General features: G+C 45.6%; 1 pseudogene; it reads left to right on the top strand.

Annotated features, from left to right (window-relative positions):
- The window catches only part of LOC116081052, a 43,958-nt pseudogene extending 33,809 nt beyond the window's left edge, over nt 1–10,149 (top strand).
- Nucleotides 10,150–17,495: the final 7,346 nt, after the last annotated feature.

Below are 17,495 nucleotides of genomic sequence, written 5' to 3'. Positions count from 1 at the left end.
TGCCCCAGCAACTGCATAGGAATAAAAAGCTGCCTAAGACCTTGCTCAGGGCCAGACTCCTCTACCCCCGCGAGGGATATGAGTCTCGCCCCAGCTAGCTGGAATAAAAAGCCTCTTGCAGATTGCATCATGTCCGTGTCTTGGTGGTGTGTGGGGCCGTCGCTCCCGGGATTTGAGTGTGGGGGGTCCCTCCGGGAATCTCACATTCTCTGAACTCTGCCCTGTTGCTAGAAAGTATTTGAAAATAATTACACAGATTTTGAAGGGAAGTGAAAGATGCTGTAGCAAATAACAAACTTCTGTTAAGAATGGGACAATGAGGACTAGAGAGATGGCTCAGCGGTTAGGAGCACTGACTGACTGCTCTTCCAGAGGTCCTGAGTTCAATTCTCAGTAACCACATGGTGGCTCACAACCATCTTGTAACAGGATCGTACACCCTCTTCTGGTATGTCTGAAGACAGCTACAGTGTACTCATATAAATATGAGATAAATCTATGAAGAAGAAAAAGAAGAGGAGGAGGAGAACGAGAAGAGGCAATGGAAAACAAAAGAGATTAAAGGTGTGCACCACCACTGCCCGGCAAACAAAGAAAAGGGTTATAAAACAGTTATTAACTTTTTTTTAAAAGATTTATTTTATTTATTTTTATATGTATAACTACACTGTAGCTGTACAGATGGCCATGAACTATCATGTGTGTGGCTGCTGGGAATTGAACTTAGGACCTCTACCGGGCCCCACTCACTCCAGCGTAATACACTGTAGCTATCTTCAGATGTATCAGAAGAGAGTGTCCTATCTCATTACGGGTGGTTGTGAGCCACCACGTGGTTTCTGGGATCTGAACTCAGGACCTTTGGAAGAGCAGTCAGTGCTCTTACCCGCTGAGCCATCTTTCCAGCCCCCCTGGTTTGCTTTTTCAAGACAAGGTTTCTCTGTGTATCATTGGCTGTCCTGAAACTTGTTCTGTAGACCAGGCTGGCCTCAGACTCACAGAGATCCACTTATCTTTGCCTCCCAAGTGCTCTTTAAAGGTGTGTGCAAGTTCTACCCAGCCCAGAACTATAGCATTAAGGTCTCTCTTAATAATATTGCTCTGCCCATAGATTAGTGCCTCACCAGAGAAGCTTATTTTTGCAGTAGATGGTGATTGACAACAGAGACCCACCCCCGTCAAGATGCAGACAATAAGAGGCCAGAGCTAAATGTGACAACTGTGTTCCAGCCCACCTCCCAAGACTCACGATCATTATGTAGGAGGAGGCAGAGAAATTGTAAGATTGCCAGAGACTGGTGCATGAGTATAAGGAAACTGTCTTCCAGATACAACAAGACAGTTGTTCTTGTGAGCTCACGGAAGTTGTGACAACACACACATGGCCCATTCAAGCTCAAGCCAGAGCGTGGAGAGGGGAGGTGGGCGTAAAGTCCCTGGCAGAGGACATATGGCAACTGATAGCAGCTCTGAGAGGGAGAGTCAGTTTTCTTTAAAGGTTTCACAATGTAGTTGCTACTGGCTTGCAATTCTCCTGCCTCATCTTCTGGATGCCAGGAGCTCTTCCTGCCCCTGCATTCTGAGTGCACACACCATTATCCCTTGAGTTCTCTACTTTGATTCTAAGTGAACAGTGGAGGGGTGGTCGCTGTCCTGCACTAGTGGAGTGCTGGGGGTGAAGCAAGCATTCTCAAGGCAACAGGAAGTGGCAGACAGCGCCGCGTTCTCTCCTCACTCATTATGAAGAAGTATGACCACCTTTGTTCAAAGACTGTTTATAGACTACATCTCCTGTGCCTGGCTTTCTTCTGGGCTCTGGGAAGACAATGGTGAGTGAAAGGCAAAGCTCTTCTTGGAAATTTACATCCAGCATGGAAACGAACTAACAGGCATGTACAAATGTAGGTGTGATATCTCCAATGGTCTTAAGGACAGTGGTCCAGGCTAGTGGTGTGTCAGCTGTGTTTATCAACCAGCTTTCTGTGTGGCAGTTGATAAGTTCCCTTATGCAGCTATTTCGCCCACAACCAGTTGAAAGCTACTACCATCAGTGGAGATCAGGTTGGGAATTGCTGTACATTATGCACTATTATAAAATCCCCACTAGACATGATAAACACCTCCAAGAGCACAGAAAAGCAACACATAGTAAAATATTAATAGCTAGGGTTAGGAACATAAGTGAAGCCATTTTGAGTGATTTGAACAATGATTCTGTGTGACCTGGAATAATGTTGTGCTTGTAAAGTAGAAGCCTGCCCCAAAGCAACCTCAATATGCTAATAAACCAGCCACAAGGTAGCTCTAACACAAGCCAAACCCAAGCCAGACTTTCATGTTAGTGAACTAACCTCAAGGGGCTGGCCTACAAGAAAAGGCAGGAACAGGGCTGGAGAGATGGCTCAGCGGGTAAGAGCACTGACTGCTCTTCCAAAGGTCCTGAGTTCGGATCCCAGCAACCACATGGTGGCTCACAACCACCCATAATGAGATCTGACGCCCTCTTCTGGTGCATCTGAAGACAGCTATAGTGAATTACACAGGAGTGAGCAGGGCCAGAGAACAGCCACACACATGACATCTCACGGCCATCTGGACAGCTACAGTGTACTCGTACACATAAAATAAATAAAATAAATCTTAAAAAAAAAAAATGAACTAACCTCAAGGTGGCACTGATGCTAGTGAACTAGCCGTAAGCTGTGAGCCCCTGACTGTGCACACTTAAGTTCAGTGAAATGTACAGAAATTGGAGCTTTGGAAGGGGTCCTTGGGATCACATTGCTGGGCTCCCAGGGCTAGGCATACCAAGATTCTAGGCTGATATTCATCCGCAGGGGGACTTTCAGATTGGCTACTGTGTGACTCAGGCTTCAGTGACCTTCAAGTTTCTAGAACTATTGCTGAGTTCTCACGTGCCTGCCTGTCAATGCTAGCTGCTGGCCAATGCTCTCAAGGGTCTTCTGGGATGTCCACAAGTGCCATCCTGGTGGCCTGCCACAGCAGAAGGGCTTCACAGCCTAACCAGCATGCTCTGGAAGCATCGGAGCTAGAGCAGATTCCCCAGTGGAACCGTGCAGTGGCAGTTCCTGCTTAGCCACATGGTCCGGCTTGCTGAGATGTCAGTAATGTAAGGACTATTATGTGAATAAGCTGAGCATAATCGAAAGGCAAATTTCATATGGCTCCCTAATGGCTGAGCCTCTCCCGGCTCTCCACAACCAGGAAGGATAAAAAAACTTAGATCTTTTATGTAATTTAATTATGTGAAATAATTTAAGAAGTTTAATAATGGCTTTGTTTAATGACTAACTCACAAAAGTTCTGGAAATGTCCCATTCACTCTCATGAGCCAGCATGAATCAAACCCAGTCCTTCTCTGGTGGTAAAGAAAATACAACAGGCTTGGCGGTGGTGGCACATGCCTTTAAACCCAACACTTGGGAGGCAGAGGCAGGCAGATTTCTGAGTTCGAGGCCAGCCTGGTCTACAGAGTGAGTTCCAGGACAGCCAGGGCTACACAGAGAAACCCTGTCTCAAAAAACCAAAAATAACAACAACAACAAAAACAACAGGTTGAGGGTCTAGGTAGCTATGACTGTGTGACATACCAGCAACCTCAAAAGTACTTGGAACCTTCTCTTGCTCAAAGCAAACACAGAGCCAGCCATCTGTGTGGACCAGACTCAGTCTTGGTAGGACACCTATCAGAATTTGTGGCTATCTTTAACCCATTCCTGATAGAGAGTGGGAGTGTTACAGTGGCCATATTACTTTAACCGCCAGTCTTTAGCCGATATGTTGAAAGCAGTGAGCAATGAGTCGTATAAGCAAAGCAAATGTGTGTACATGGTTTTGGGGTAAACTTTGACAGGCAGTCCCCACTCTGCTTGCCATAGAATATCACAACAGAAAAGTTTCTGAAGCACCAACTTATTCCCATTGTGGAAGAAACTGAAGTTCATAGAATTCAAGAGCCTGTCCCTAAGCTTACAGGCACTGGACAAGGTCATGCTAACTGGGGGGCGGAATACAGTCTGAGCTCTGAAATACACACTTCTCTGTTATTATTTTGTGTGTTTGGATGTTTTTTGTCTGCATGCATGTCTGTGTGCCCTGTGCATGCAGTGCTCAAAGAGGCCAGAAGAGGGCGGAAGAGAACGTCATTCATGGCACTTTCGCAGCCAGGCTGCACAGTGCTGTGGTGGGTCAGCCAGGCCCCACAGACAGGCAGCGTTTTTTCCCAGTGCTGGAGGAGGCGGGTAACTTTATTCTCCTTATCAATTTCACACTGTAGAAGATAGTGTAGGACACGTAGAAAGGATTTTGTGTTGTGGGGGCAGAATCAGGGTAAATGAACATTCTGTTAAAGAAACCCCATTGGCCAGGCAATGGTGGTACATCCCTTTAATCCCAACCCTCTGGAGGCAGAGGCAGGCAGATCTCTGAGTTTGAGAACAGCCTGGTCTACAGAGTGAGTTCCAGGACAGCCAGGGCTTCACAGAGAAACCCTATCTGGAAAAATCAACCAAACTAACCAACAAAAAAAACAAAAAAACCCAAAAAAGCCAAACCACCCCCCTCCCAAAAAAAAAGAAAGGAAGGGAGGGAGGGAGGGAGGGAGGGAGGGAGAAAAGAAGGAAGGAAGGAAGGAAGGAAGGAAGGAAGGAAGAAGGAAGGAAACAAAGAAGCCATTCTTATGAGCATACTAGTCCCGGGCGTGGGCTTTGACAGACAGCTGCCACTCCCTTGTGTCCACAGGCGCTGTGGTCAGGCATCTGGACATGGCATGACAGGGATTCTCTGTCTCACTATGTTGATGTTTTAATAGTATTTTACATTTATTCTTTGACAATTTCATACATGTTTGCAAAATATCTTCATTATATACTCCTCTCCCTCACACACACACACACACACCCAGTCCTCCATAGCTTCTCCTGCAAACACCCCACACTACACACACTCACACATATCCACACACCCACACACACATGCATGCATGCACACACACACATACTCACACACACACATACACATGCATGCATACACACTCATGCACACATACTTTTGTAACTATGTCTGTTGGGGGTTGCACAAACACACACACACACACACACACACACACACACACACACACACACGCAGCTCTTTACCCCTTCTACTGACTCCAATTCGTGCCACTCGTATGCAATCCCCCAGAGTATAGGCAACTTACCAGGAACCACATCTCTGATGAAAAATGATCCCCCTCATCCTGCAGTCATCAAGCTGCTAACAGCTAGGGAAACTGCTTATAAACCCGTCTCATGAGTCCTTCAATGTTTAAGAATCAGCTGAAAATGTTACTATAGAGCTGGAATCATCTGGAGGGTTTGGTACGGATGCTGAAGTGGCCCCAAAGCCAAATTTCATGAGGTCAGTTCAAGTTTCATGCTGGTTGTAGGAGGCAGCTTTTCAGGAGATAAAATGTGTGGAAGCAAGCCTTCCAGGAAAGGCGGGTAGCCTAATGCTGGACCCTTTAATACAGTTCCTCATGTTGTGGGGACCCCCCCAACCATAGCACTATTTTTTGTCGTGTTTCATAACTGTCTGGTCCTCTTATGAATCATAATGTAAATATTTTGGAGATAGAAGTTTGCCAAGGGAGTCGAGACTCACGGATTGAGAGCCACTGCCTTACACCTCATTAGCTGCAAGCGAGTCACCGTGGCTAGCCTGCACTCAAGAGTCTGCCTCGGGATGGGGAGGGTGGAATCACATTGCAGATGGACAGGTCAGATGAGAGACATCCTGGTGGCCACAGCATCGGAGAGTGAGATAGTCACAAGGCATGTCTCTTCGTGACCCTGTGCGGCATGAAACGAAGCAGGAGTTTAGAGTTGGAGACCCTGTCATCTCTGATGCTCTGATGAAGAGCCTCCTGGGGCAGACCTCTGAGGCACTGCATTCTCAGGCCAGCATCTGTGTCTCTAAAAGCCTGTGTCTGCAGTCTACAGTCAGGGAGAGATATTGTCACCACAAGGTAGCAGCTGCAAAAGGGTCCCAATGCTCCCCACTTCTCTGTGGACTCGGTGGTCCCGCCACCAGGAAACTCCATAGCTGAGCCTGACACGAGGCTCTGCCTCTTTTTCAGTTTGTGGGCCACCAGCTAACTGCCAAAGTTACCAGGGCTCAGAGCAGAGCCAGATGTTCTTAACAGATGTCCAAAGCAAGACAGTTCCGTCATTACATCTTAGCGTGCTGTCTGATGGTGTAAGGTGCCTTTTGTAGTCTGATGGGGAGGTTGAACACCCCTGGCAAGACAACTGGAACAATTTCCTCTATTTTAAAGCACATGAAATAACCAGACATGATGACAAATGCCTTTTCTTCTTGACTAATTGGGTGGCCTTCCACAGCTGGGCAAGTTGCTTTGAAGACTGAATATATAATTTTTTTTTCTTTTAAGTTTTAAAATTCATTTTGCCATCCTCCTTCCCTCCATTAATATGAGCCTTATTTAGCATAAGTTGGAAACCACACTTCATTTTTAAAAAAAATCACCACACGTAGTTGCAAGCATGTTGTACGAGTCTCTTTGTATTCTTATCCTATCGGCTGAACTTGGCCTTTACCCGGAGCCGACTCCTCCACCTCCTTTTTCCTGACCTAGTACTTCTCCAGTTCTTGCTAGGAAATTGGCCCACTGTGGACCCATCAGAAGTGAGTGGGAGTTCCTGGTACAAATATGAACTTTTCTCCCTACAAAGAGCACTTTCTAGGTGCACATAAGCAATCTCCTTTTATCAATCAACCTAAATACACAATCCCTCTGTCGTAGGGATGCATTCGGGGGCTGTGCTAAAATGAAAAAGTGCTGGGACACATTCCCATGCTCCTTCTCCCACCAAACAACAGTGCATACTTTTTTGTTTTGTTTTGTTTTTTGTTTTTTGTTTTTCGAGACAGGTTTCCTCTGTGTAGCCCTGGCTGTCCTGGAACTCACTCTGTAGACCCGGCTGGCCTCGAACTCAGAAATCCGCCTGCCTCTGCCTCCCAAGTGCTGGGATTAAAGGCGTGCACCACCACCGCCTGGCTGCAATAGTGCATATTTCAAAACAACTTTATATGTATTTATTTTGTGTCTGTGTGCCCAGGTACCAGAGTGCATGTGTAGCTATCAGAGGACAGCTTGTAGGAGCCGGTTCTCTTTCTGTTCCTCTCACTGGCCCAATGATGAACATTTAAGGCTTCCAAGAGCTTAGACCACACCAGACACTTTTAGAAGGAAAATTTTGGGAGAGCCACAAGAGCTGTCATCTATTTCTAAGGAACTGGACCTTCTCCACGTAGCCTTTTTTGAGTCCCTGGCCTGTGCCAACTGTTGTACTGAAGAAATTTGCCAAATCCATACCCAACTCCCAATGGCAGGCCTGAGGAAGCCTGTGGTATTAAAACCATGCAGAGGCCTTAGGTGTCAGACTCACCCTCTTCACCTTTAGCTTTGTTTCTCAGTCATTAGAACCCATCCTTAGGGGAGATGCCACATGTCCTTTAGAGCCTGCCGGCCTCTATGCTGTTTCAGAGACCACACTAGGTCCTAGCCCTTTAAGCTATAGAACCCATCTCCGTAGTGAAGGTCACATGTACTTTGTCAAAGAGTTTCAACGTAGTGATGCCTTAAGTTTTACTTTGCCATCCATGGGATTGAGATAATTGTTACCAGGAGAGTTTTGTTTTGTTTTGTTTTGTTTTTTCTAAAACTGTACTGGACTTAAATATGTCTAAAATAAGCCTCCTGGGGTCAGACTCTGGTCAGAGGTGCTGAGCCGAGCCGAGCAGCTCGTTTCCCTGACGACCATGACACCTGCAGAGAACCTCACATAGGCTGAAACTCATATAGGCATCTTTACTGTGTTTCTTTGCTTAACCCACAGAAATGGAACACAGGACGCTGGGCTGACAGAATAGCTTAATGGTAGAGCACTTGCCTAGCGCACATGAGACTGTGGGTTCAATCCCCAGTTGGCGAAAGAAAGGAAAGCAGAGGGAAGAGAAAACAGTTTCTGAGACAGAAATTCTCACAAGAGAATTCCTTCTGTCCATAATATTCCACAAGGTCTTGTTTTCTTAAATGAGTGAGGATTCTTGATTATAAATGATAAAAAAACATACCCCCAAACAGGAATTAAGTAAATCAGAGAATAATCTGGAAGGTTGGAGAATCAGGCTGGGCCAGACCTCAAGGCTGTGTGTAGCAGGAACCGCCGCCAAAGTCACGTCCTCACCGCAACAGAGGGAGAAGCTTCCCCTGCTACCCTGCAGCCTGTCACAGCCACATCTAAACCTTGGAGGACACCATCTTGAAAGAACCAGCCACAGAACCACACTGGGATTCAGACTTGAGAAGGCACACCCTAAGGCTAAGCCCTGGCCACAAGGCTCTTCTGGTGGGCTTCTGGTGGGCGGGAAGAGAGAAATTCGATCTCCTTTCAGATTCCACAGTGGGAAGCAGGACACACAAAAGGATGGTTTGTCAAAAAGGAGTTTTGCATACTGGCCAGGCAAAAAAGACCATTATCTATCCTGTACTTCCTGAATTGGGAAAAAATGTTTGCAAGAGTCACATCGCACTTAAGATTGCTTCCTCCCCCAATTTTCCTATCACCTTTATCAAAGCATCCCCAGCTTCTTTTATCTGTGCTCTCTGTACCGCACTCTGCTTTCACTCCATTACCCTCCATGACAATACCTAAACAGACACTTCCGGACCGTGCTTAAATTCTGTGATGATGAGGGAGTTTGAAGATCGAGGTATCCAGGCTGCAACATCTTTACCTCAGGAGAATCTGTGTTGAAGAACAGAGAGTTTAGATCCTCTGTCAGAAGGAATGGGAACCATAAATTGGATGTTTACAACCAAGAAAAGCAGAATTTCATCCAACACTTCTCCCAGATCATCAAGGTGCTGACTGATGAGGAGCTGAGACACCCAGAAGCAGGGGATGCTATTACCTGGCTCAGTGAGGTCCTAGAGAACAATGCCGGAGGAGGCAAGTACAACCAGGGTTTGACCCCGTGCGCACCGTCCAAGCCTGTCGGGAGCTGGTAGAGCCGAGGAAACAGGGTGCTGAGAGTGTTCAGCGGGTCCTGATTGTAGGCTAGTGTGTAGAACTGCTCCAGGCTTTCTTCCTCTAGTCGGATGACCTCATGGACTCTTTCCTTCACTTGCCGTGGGGGGTTAGGGTGGGAGGCAGATCTGCTGGTATCAGAAGCCAGACATAGGCTTCGATGCCATCAACGATGCCCTGCTTCTGGAAGCCTCCATCTATCGCCTGCTGAAGTTCTACTACTGCAGGGAGCAGAAGTACCTGAACCTGCTGGAGCTCTTTCTGCAGAGTTCCTATCAGACTGAGATCGGGCAGACTCTAGACCTCCTGGCAGCACCCCAGGGCCATGTGGATCTTGGTAGATACACTGAAAAGAGGTACAACTCTATTGTCAACTTACAAGACAGCTTTCTACTCTTACTACCTGCCTATCGCGGCTGCCATGTTCACGGCAGGCACTGATGGGGAGAAGGAACATGCCAATGCCCTGAAGATCTTGCTGGAGATGGGTGAGTTCTTTCAGGTCTCAGACAACTACCTTGACCTCTTTGGAGACCCCAGTGTGACCAGAAAGGTCAGCACTGACATCCAGGACAACAAATGTGTTCAGTGTCTGCTACGAGCCACTCCTCAACAGCGCCAGATCTTAGAGGAGAATTATGAGAAGAAGGACCCAGAAAAAGTGGTCCAGGTAAAAGCTCTGTATGAGGCACTGGATCTGCAGACTGTGTTCTTCAAGTATGAGGAAGATAGTTACAACCACTTCAAGAATCTCATAGATTTAATCCCAGCACTTGGGAGGCAGAAGCAGGCGGATTTCTGAGTTCGAGGCCAACCTGGTCTACAGAGTGACAGGACACTCTGGTCTGGTCCAGGACAGCCAGAGCTATACAGAGAAACCCTGTCTTGAAAAACCAAACCAAAAAAAAAGAATCTCATAGAGCGGTGCGCTGCGCCCCTGCCCCCGTCCATCTTCTTGGAACTTGCAAACAAGATGTACAAGTGGAGAGAAAGTGACCTCGAGGTTGTAGAGGCTGAGAGGGAGGGATCTCAATAAACTGTTGTTCAACAACAACAAAGCAAACAAACAAGCAAACAAAAGACTTTATTAGGCTCTGTTTAGGCTGAAAGATATGAAGCAGGCACCACTCATCAGTCTGGAGAATGCACTGCCTTTGGGTCTCAACCTATCGGGACTGTAGCTGGATCTGCAGGCTTATTCAGCTTCAGCAGGCTCCTGGCAACATCTGATATTCTGTTCTTTTTCTCTATGATGACATCTGAACTTGGATTCCTGCTTCTACTAGCTACGCATACACCATAAGAGAAGTACTGTTTGGTTGTATTCTGCTATCGAGGAAAGCGACCCTGCAGGCAGAGAGCCACAGAGCTGGCTGCTGAGAAGGTAAGAACCCTACATGGAGCCTCTCAGGACCAGAGTGATGCTTCCATGGTTAAAAGCATTTGCTGCTCTTGCAGAGGACCTGCCTTGAGTTCTCAGAACCCACAAAAGAGCTCATGACTGTCTCTAACTCCAGTTCCACGGAGTCCAAAACCTTCTTTACATCTCTGCAGGCAACAGGCATGCATATGGTGTACTTGCATGCAAGCAAGATGTTTTGTATTTTTTTTAAAGAATTATTTATTTATTTTATGTATATGAGTACACTGTAGTTGTCTTCAGACACAGCAGAAGAGGGCATCGGATCCCATTACAGATGGTTGTGAGCCACCATGTGGTTGCTGGGAATTGGACTCAGGACCTCTGGAAGAGCAGTCAGTGCTCTTAGCCACTGGGCCATCTCTCCAGCCCACAAGCAAGATGTTTATAAAATTTAAAACCCTAAAACAGAATTCTCTTCAAAATTATATCCCTCCCTATCCTGCCCACTTCTTTCCATTCCTCCTTCCTTCCTCTTCCTCCATTTCCTTTCCTCCTCCCCTCCCTCCTTCCTCCCCTCCCTCCCTCCCTCCTTCCCTCCCTTCCTCCCTCTTCCTCCTTCAGTGTTGGTAATTACATCCAGGACCTTACCACATGCTAAGCACATTCTTTTTTTTTGGGGGGGGGGTTGAGACAAGGTTTCTCTGTGTAGCCCTGGCTGTCCTGGAACACACTCTATAGACCAGGCTGGCCTCGAACTCAGAAATCCTCCTGTCCCTGCCTCCCAAGTGCTGGGATTAAAGGCGTGGGCCACCACTGCCTGGTGCTAAGCACATTCTTTACCTCTGAGCTTTACCCTAGTCCCAGCATTTCCTTTACCTAGTCCAGAGTCTCCCCACTGATGTTCCAAATGCAAATTTAGCACCCACACTTGTTAAGGTCTTTCTATCAAGGTTTTAACAAACATACTGTCAACTCATAAATGAAAACTGGTGACCCAGGTTGTGGCAGGCACCTGTAAACCCAGTCCTTGGCAGGCTGAAGTAGGGGAATTACAAGTCTTGGGTCAGCCTAGGCTATGTAGAAAGAGCCTGTATATTATAAAAAGAAATATCAGTTCTGTGAGATGGATCAGTGGGTAAAAGCTGTTACAAACAGGCTTGAGTTTGATCCCTGGGATCCACAGTGGAAACAGAACGAATGCCCAAAAGTTGTCTTCTGACTGCCACACATGAACAAGGGCACATGCACACGCACTAATAAAGCTTAAAAACCACCAATTTGAATACATTTGTTCCATCCACCCTACCTACTACTTCCATACTTTTTTTCTGGGTTCCTGCTTTTGTAGCTTTCTAGATGTTTCTATGTTTCAGTCTTTTCCATTCTCTCTATGTGTTTGTCCCGGGGAACTTTCATGAGCATTCTGCCAAAAAAAAAAAAAAGTCACCTCTTAAGACTTCCTATTTTTGGTTCAACTTTTTGATGGGAAAAGTAGACTAGGGGGTTTAGCTCAGTTGGTGGAGCACTTGCCTAGCATGCACAAAGCTCTGGGTTCTAATCCTATCTATCTATCTATCTATCTATCTATCTATCTATCTATCTACCTACCTACCTACCTACCTACCTACCTACCTATTTATTGGGCATGGTGACACAATGCCTATAATTTCAGTATTCAAGAGGTAGAGGCAGAAGGATCAGACATTCACAGTCATCTTGAATGCAGTGAGTTTGAGGTTAGCCTAGGCTATATGAGGCTCTGTCTCAAAATAAGCAGTTTGATTAGCACTGACATGTTTATCATATCAATTTTGTGTTTTACCTAGAAATTTGTCACAAATATAATGCAATACGTTTGGATGAAAATAACCCCCATATATGTGACTGCTTGGTCCACAGTTAGCGGAACTGTTTGGGAAGGATTAGGAGGTGGCCTTGTTGAAGGAGTGCCACTGTGGGGAGGGCTTTGAGGTTTAAAAAGCTCTAGCCTGTGGGGCAAGTGGACCATCCCACCAAACAGGAGAACTTGTAAGATCAAGTAAGCTCAGACCCTGAGAGTCTCAGAGAGTTGAGATCGGCAGTTCAGCAGCTTCCTACCCATTTCTGTACCTGCTCTGGAACAGGTAACCATGACCCCCCCACTGAGGGTACCATGGCTATCAGTCACATAAGGATAACGCCCATAGTCCTTCCCCATGCAAACAGAGCATCACTCACATCTCAAACTGAGCCAATGGGAAGCACCTACCCCTAAATCCCACCCCACTCCTCATTGTTTATAAAGTCCTAGTCCACATGGAGTAAAGTGCACATTATTTCACTGAGGATCTTCTGAGAGTGCCTGTTTTCACTGAGATGGATGGAACACTTGGGGACGAGGTCTTTCTCCTGAAGCATTCACCTGACTTTGATCAGCCTGGCTGACCAGGCTCACATTGCTGCTACAGCCACCATTACAGTCACCACCACTGTGGCTGACAAAGCCTGGGACCCTGGCTACCTGCCTCATGCAGGCTGCACAGACTTCCTCGTTTCTCTTCCAAGACCTGTAACACTGGCATTTCCGGCTGGACCAGAGCCCCATGGAGCCTATTTGTCCGGATTCCTCCTTTCCCTTTGGGTGGTTAGCAGATGGCAAAGGGCATTCCCAGTTAGCTTTTTTCTATCTCTGCCCCAGGGTTGTTGTCTCAACATGTCAGCTCTCAACTCTAGCTCCTGCCTGCCTGCCTGCTGCCATGCTCCAAGCCATGACGGTCATGGATTCTCCCTCTGAAACTACAAGCAAGTCCTCAATAGGCCTTCTGTTCTGTAACTTGCCTTGGTCATGGTGTTTCTTCACAGCAATAGAAAAGTAACTAAGATATGTAGTGACAGCTGGGCGGTGGTGGTGACTCATGCCTTTAATCCCAGCATTTGGGAAGCAGAGGCAGCCTGGTCTACAGAGTGAGTTTCAGGACAGCCAGGGATATACGGAGAAACCCTGTCTCGAAAAACCAAAAAAAAAAAAAAAAAAAAAAAAAAAAAAAAAAAAAAAAAAAAAAAAGATACATAGTGACTTAAAATAACACATATGTAACATCTCATGGTGAATTTGGGACAGGAGTGCAGGTATACCTTCCCTTGGTCTCACAAGACTGCAGTCAAAATATCTACTGTCTTGGAGTCTCATCTAGTGGGCCAACTGAAGAGTAATATGCTCCAAGCTTATTCAAGTTGTTGGCAGAACACACTTCTTAAGAATGAAAGATTAGTGGCTTCAACTATTTCACTCAACTTCTTTTTCAATGTTTGTTTGTTTATTTATTTAGTGTGTGTGTGCATGCCCAAGCATGCTACAGTATGCCCACAGAGGCCAGAAGTAGCTGTAAGACCAACAGTTAGGAGCTACCCAGTGTAGGTGCTGGGAACAGAATTCAAGTTCTCTGGAAAAGCACCAAGTACTCCAAACCACTGAGCCACCTCTCTAGCCCTATGGCTATTGGCTGGACACTTTCAGGTCCTAAAGGCCACCCTTAGTTGCTCTCTATCCTGGGTTTTCCAGTATAGCCACTTTATTAATCACACAAAGTCACAAAATGCAGTCTGCAAAGATGGCATTTTAAATAATGTGATACAGTAGGGGGAATGACAGAGCCAGCCACCTTTACTACATTGGTTAGAATTGGGTCACAGTTCCTACTAGTACTCAAAGAAAGAGGATTACACAGGTATACACTCACAAATCATAATTACAATAAATAGTAAAATTTCATCTCCCCAAGCTGTGTTGTAGAATGTCTTTTACAACTGATCTCTCTCTCCCTCTCCGCCCTCCTCTCTCTCACACACACCATTTTTAGGCATCTGCTAATCCATTTTTTATCACTGTGAATTAGTTTGCATTCTCCGGAATTTCACATGCATGAAGCCATGTTCTCCTGTCTGGCTCCTGCCATTCAGAATGATTATTCTGAGATGGAGGCTCGTTGTTGTGTCCATAGTTCATCCCTTCCCACTGCTCCTCAGCCTTCCACTGGGGTCTGTCACAACTGCTTATCCCTTCTCTGGTGATGGACTGTTAACGTGTTTCCACTCTTCAGATTACAAATAAAGCTGTGGCGAGTGCTCGTGTGAGAGCTTTCGGATGGATATCTGCCTTCGCTTCTCTGGAGTAAATGCCTAGGGATGGAATGTCTGGCATGTATTTTTAACTTTCACAAAACAAATGGTCAAAGTCATCGTACTGTTTTTATATCCGTGCGTGTGGAATGGGATAAGGGGGTGCTGTTTCTTGCCAGCACTGGTCTGTCCAATGTTTGCCACTTTAACTAAGCAAATAGGTTTGAAGGGACATGCTAGTGTTTTCATTTGCACTTCTAACACAATGAATAATGTTAATGAGTTTGTTTTTGTTTTTGTCTGTCTCTGTTGACCGGTCCTTCTTTTGTGAGCTATCCGGTCAATTTGGGATATTTTGGTTGTTTGTTTTTATCTTTTTGTTTGTTTGTTTGTTTGTTTCTGGGTATTTAACTTGGATTTTTTTTCTTAGTGGATTATAAGACTCCTTTATATGGCTACTGAGTACAGGCATCATACTTGTGTTATGTTTTAGCTGGCAAAGCTGGGTCATACAAGATGTTTTGTTTTGTTCCTATTTATTTATTGTATATATGTGTGATGTGTGTGCATGTATATATATATGTGGGGGTGTGTGTGATGTGTGTGTATGTGTGTATGTGTGCATGAGTATGTATGTGTGAAATGTGGGCATGCCCACATTTATGAATGTGGTGTGTGATGTATGCCAAGTCTCAACTGCTTTGCATGATCCCTTCAGTCCGGGACCATCAACTGCAACTAAGGCTGTACCTTCACCAATGGCCTTCCAGAACCTCGCACAGTGCCAAGCCCCCGCTGCTCCTCAGGACCCCTTCATGTCTTCAAAAATCAGTACCACCTGGGTGATTCTCACACATTATCAAATCCAGCTGCAGCACAAGGTACAGCTTTGGAATTCAGCTTCTTTGTGCTCTCAGAAAATACTCCCCAGAAGATTTCACCTCAATGATGCTGGTCTCTTCTTAACCACCACTGATTTCTTAGCTTCAGCTAAACCAGAACCAATTTTCCCAATCGTCTCATTTATTCTTGACTCTAAAGCCAGAGCCATATTGCCATAGCTGCCAAGTTTGGCTGCTTGCTGGGCCTAGAACACGGCACCCTTGTTCTACTACATTAACACCAGCTTTCCATTTTCCAACTCCTTCACTGCCTAAGTTTGGCTGTCCTGGAACTTGTTCTTTAGACTGACCTCGAGCTCAGAGGTCTACATGGCTGTGTCTCCTGAATGCTGGGATTAAAGACATGTACCACCACACCCGGACTTAAACTTTCCTAGAACTTGGTCTGTCCCATGCTGGTGTTGAATTCAGAGATCTGCTTGCTTTTGTCTCCTGGGATTAAAGGTGTACTACCATGCCTGAGCACACAAGTGTGCCGGACCATGGTTTTGTTTGGAGGAATGTGGATTTGGGGGACTTTGGATCTGGAAAGTGGTGGAATGCCTTAAGTGGGGTTTAGTGGACCATCCTAGGAGGATTATTGAAGACATGGTGTTTCTTAAGTGCTACAATTTGGATCTGGAAATGTTCCCAAAGTCCCATCAGGAAGGCTTGGTCACCCATCAGTGGTGATTTGGCAGTGACAGAAACATTAGGAAGTAGGGCCAGTGGAACAATTTTATGTCACTGTGGGGCATACCATTGAAGGGGATGTCAAGCCCTGTCCCTCTGTGTGTCCTGGCTTCCGTGAGGTAGATAGTGTTCTTCTATCACATGCTTCAGGCTTGATGCTCTGCCTTGCCACAGACCAAAATCAAGAAGGCCAACCAAGCCAAGGACTGAACACTTTGTGATCATCATAAAAATAAATCTTCGTTTTGATTTTTATCCAGTATTTTGTCAGTAGAAAGCTGACCAACACACCATCATTCCTGTAAAGAAAAGGAGGTCTCATTAGGTGTGTGATGGGTCCTCCTTAACATGAGAACACTGTGCCCCACGCAAGTCAAAATCTCTTGGGGTTACTCCAGGGACAGGTTGTATGTATTCCAAGAGCTACTACTTTGACTTCAGCCGTGGCTACCTGTGGGATGCTTGGTTTTCCTGGTCCATATACAGGATACCAGCAAGGAGTCCTACCAGGAAGTCACTTGCCTATTAGCTCATCTGACATACTCTAGGCATCCAAGGGGAACAGAACAAGTCAATCCAGTGGGAAATTCTCACATAGAAAGAAATGGGTGTTTGAAAATCTTCGCCCACAGTACGGCCTCAATAGGCAGGACTCCAATCTTCAGGAATCCATACCCAAGACATGGCCTATAAGCAGAGAGACTCACAAAGGACATCCTGCTGGTGAACAATTAATGCAATTCTTGGATTCTGTCTCCTCAACATTCCGTTAACTGCTAGGTCAATATCCACAAAAATTAAAGGGAAAAAGTCCTTTCACCCTCTCTGTACCTCAGGTTCCAACTGCAGCAAATGTGTGCTCACATCACTGGTGAGGGCGAGTTACTTGACATTTACAGAACAGGTAGAAGATTAAAAAAAAAAAAAAATTCACCAGGATGGGCAATCACAAACTGTTTGCAAACTATTATCTGTTTATTCCTAGTACAAGCAGCCTCCGCATTAATGGGGACTCTAATCCCAGACTATCTTGTCATTTAATTTTTTTTTTTTTTCGAGACAGGGTTTCTCTGTGTAGCCCTGGCTGTCCTGGAGCTCACTCTGTAGACCAGGCTGGCCTCATAAAATTTTCTTTTCAAGACATGGCACTGTATGGGTTGTTCTTTTAAAGAATTGATGAGATATATTGAGAAATTTTGAGATAACGGAAGTCAAGAACATTTATGTGCCACATAAGATACTTTTATTTTTAGGAAAAATATTTTAGTTGTTGAAGTAGCACAATATATACTCATTTTTTAAAAATCACTCAATATATTTGTTTTTTTTAAATTAATTACCTTTTTC

Source organism: Mastomys coucha, unplaced genomic scaffold (assembly GCF_008632895.1).
Source record: "Mastomys coucha isolate ucsf_1 unplaced genomic scaffold, UCSF_Mcou_1 pScaffold6, whole genome shotgun sequence".
NCBI lineage: Eukaryota > Metazoa > Chordata > Mammalia > Rodentia > Muridae > Mastomys > Mastomys coucha.
The sequence above is the reverse complement of the archived record's forward strand: the minus strand, read 5'-3'. Positions and strand labels throughout refer to the sequence as shown.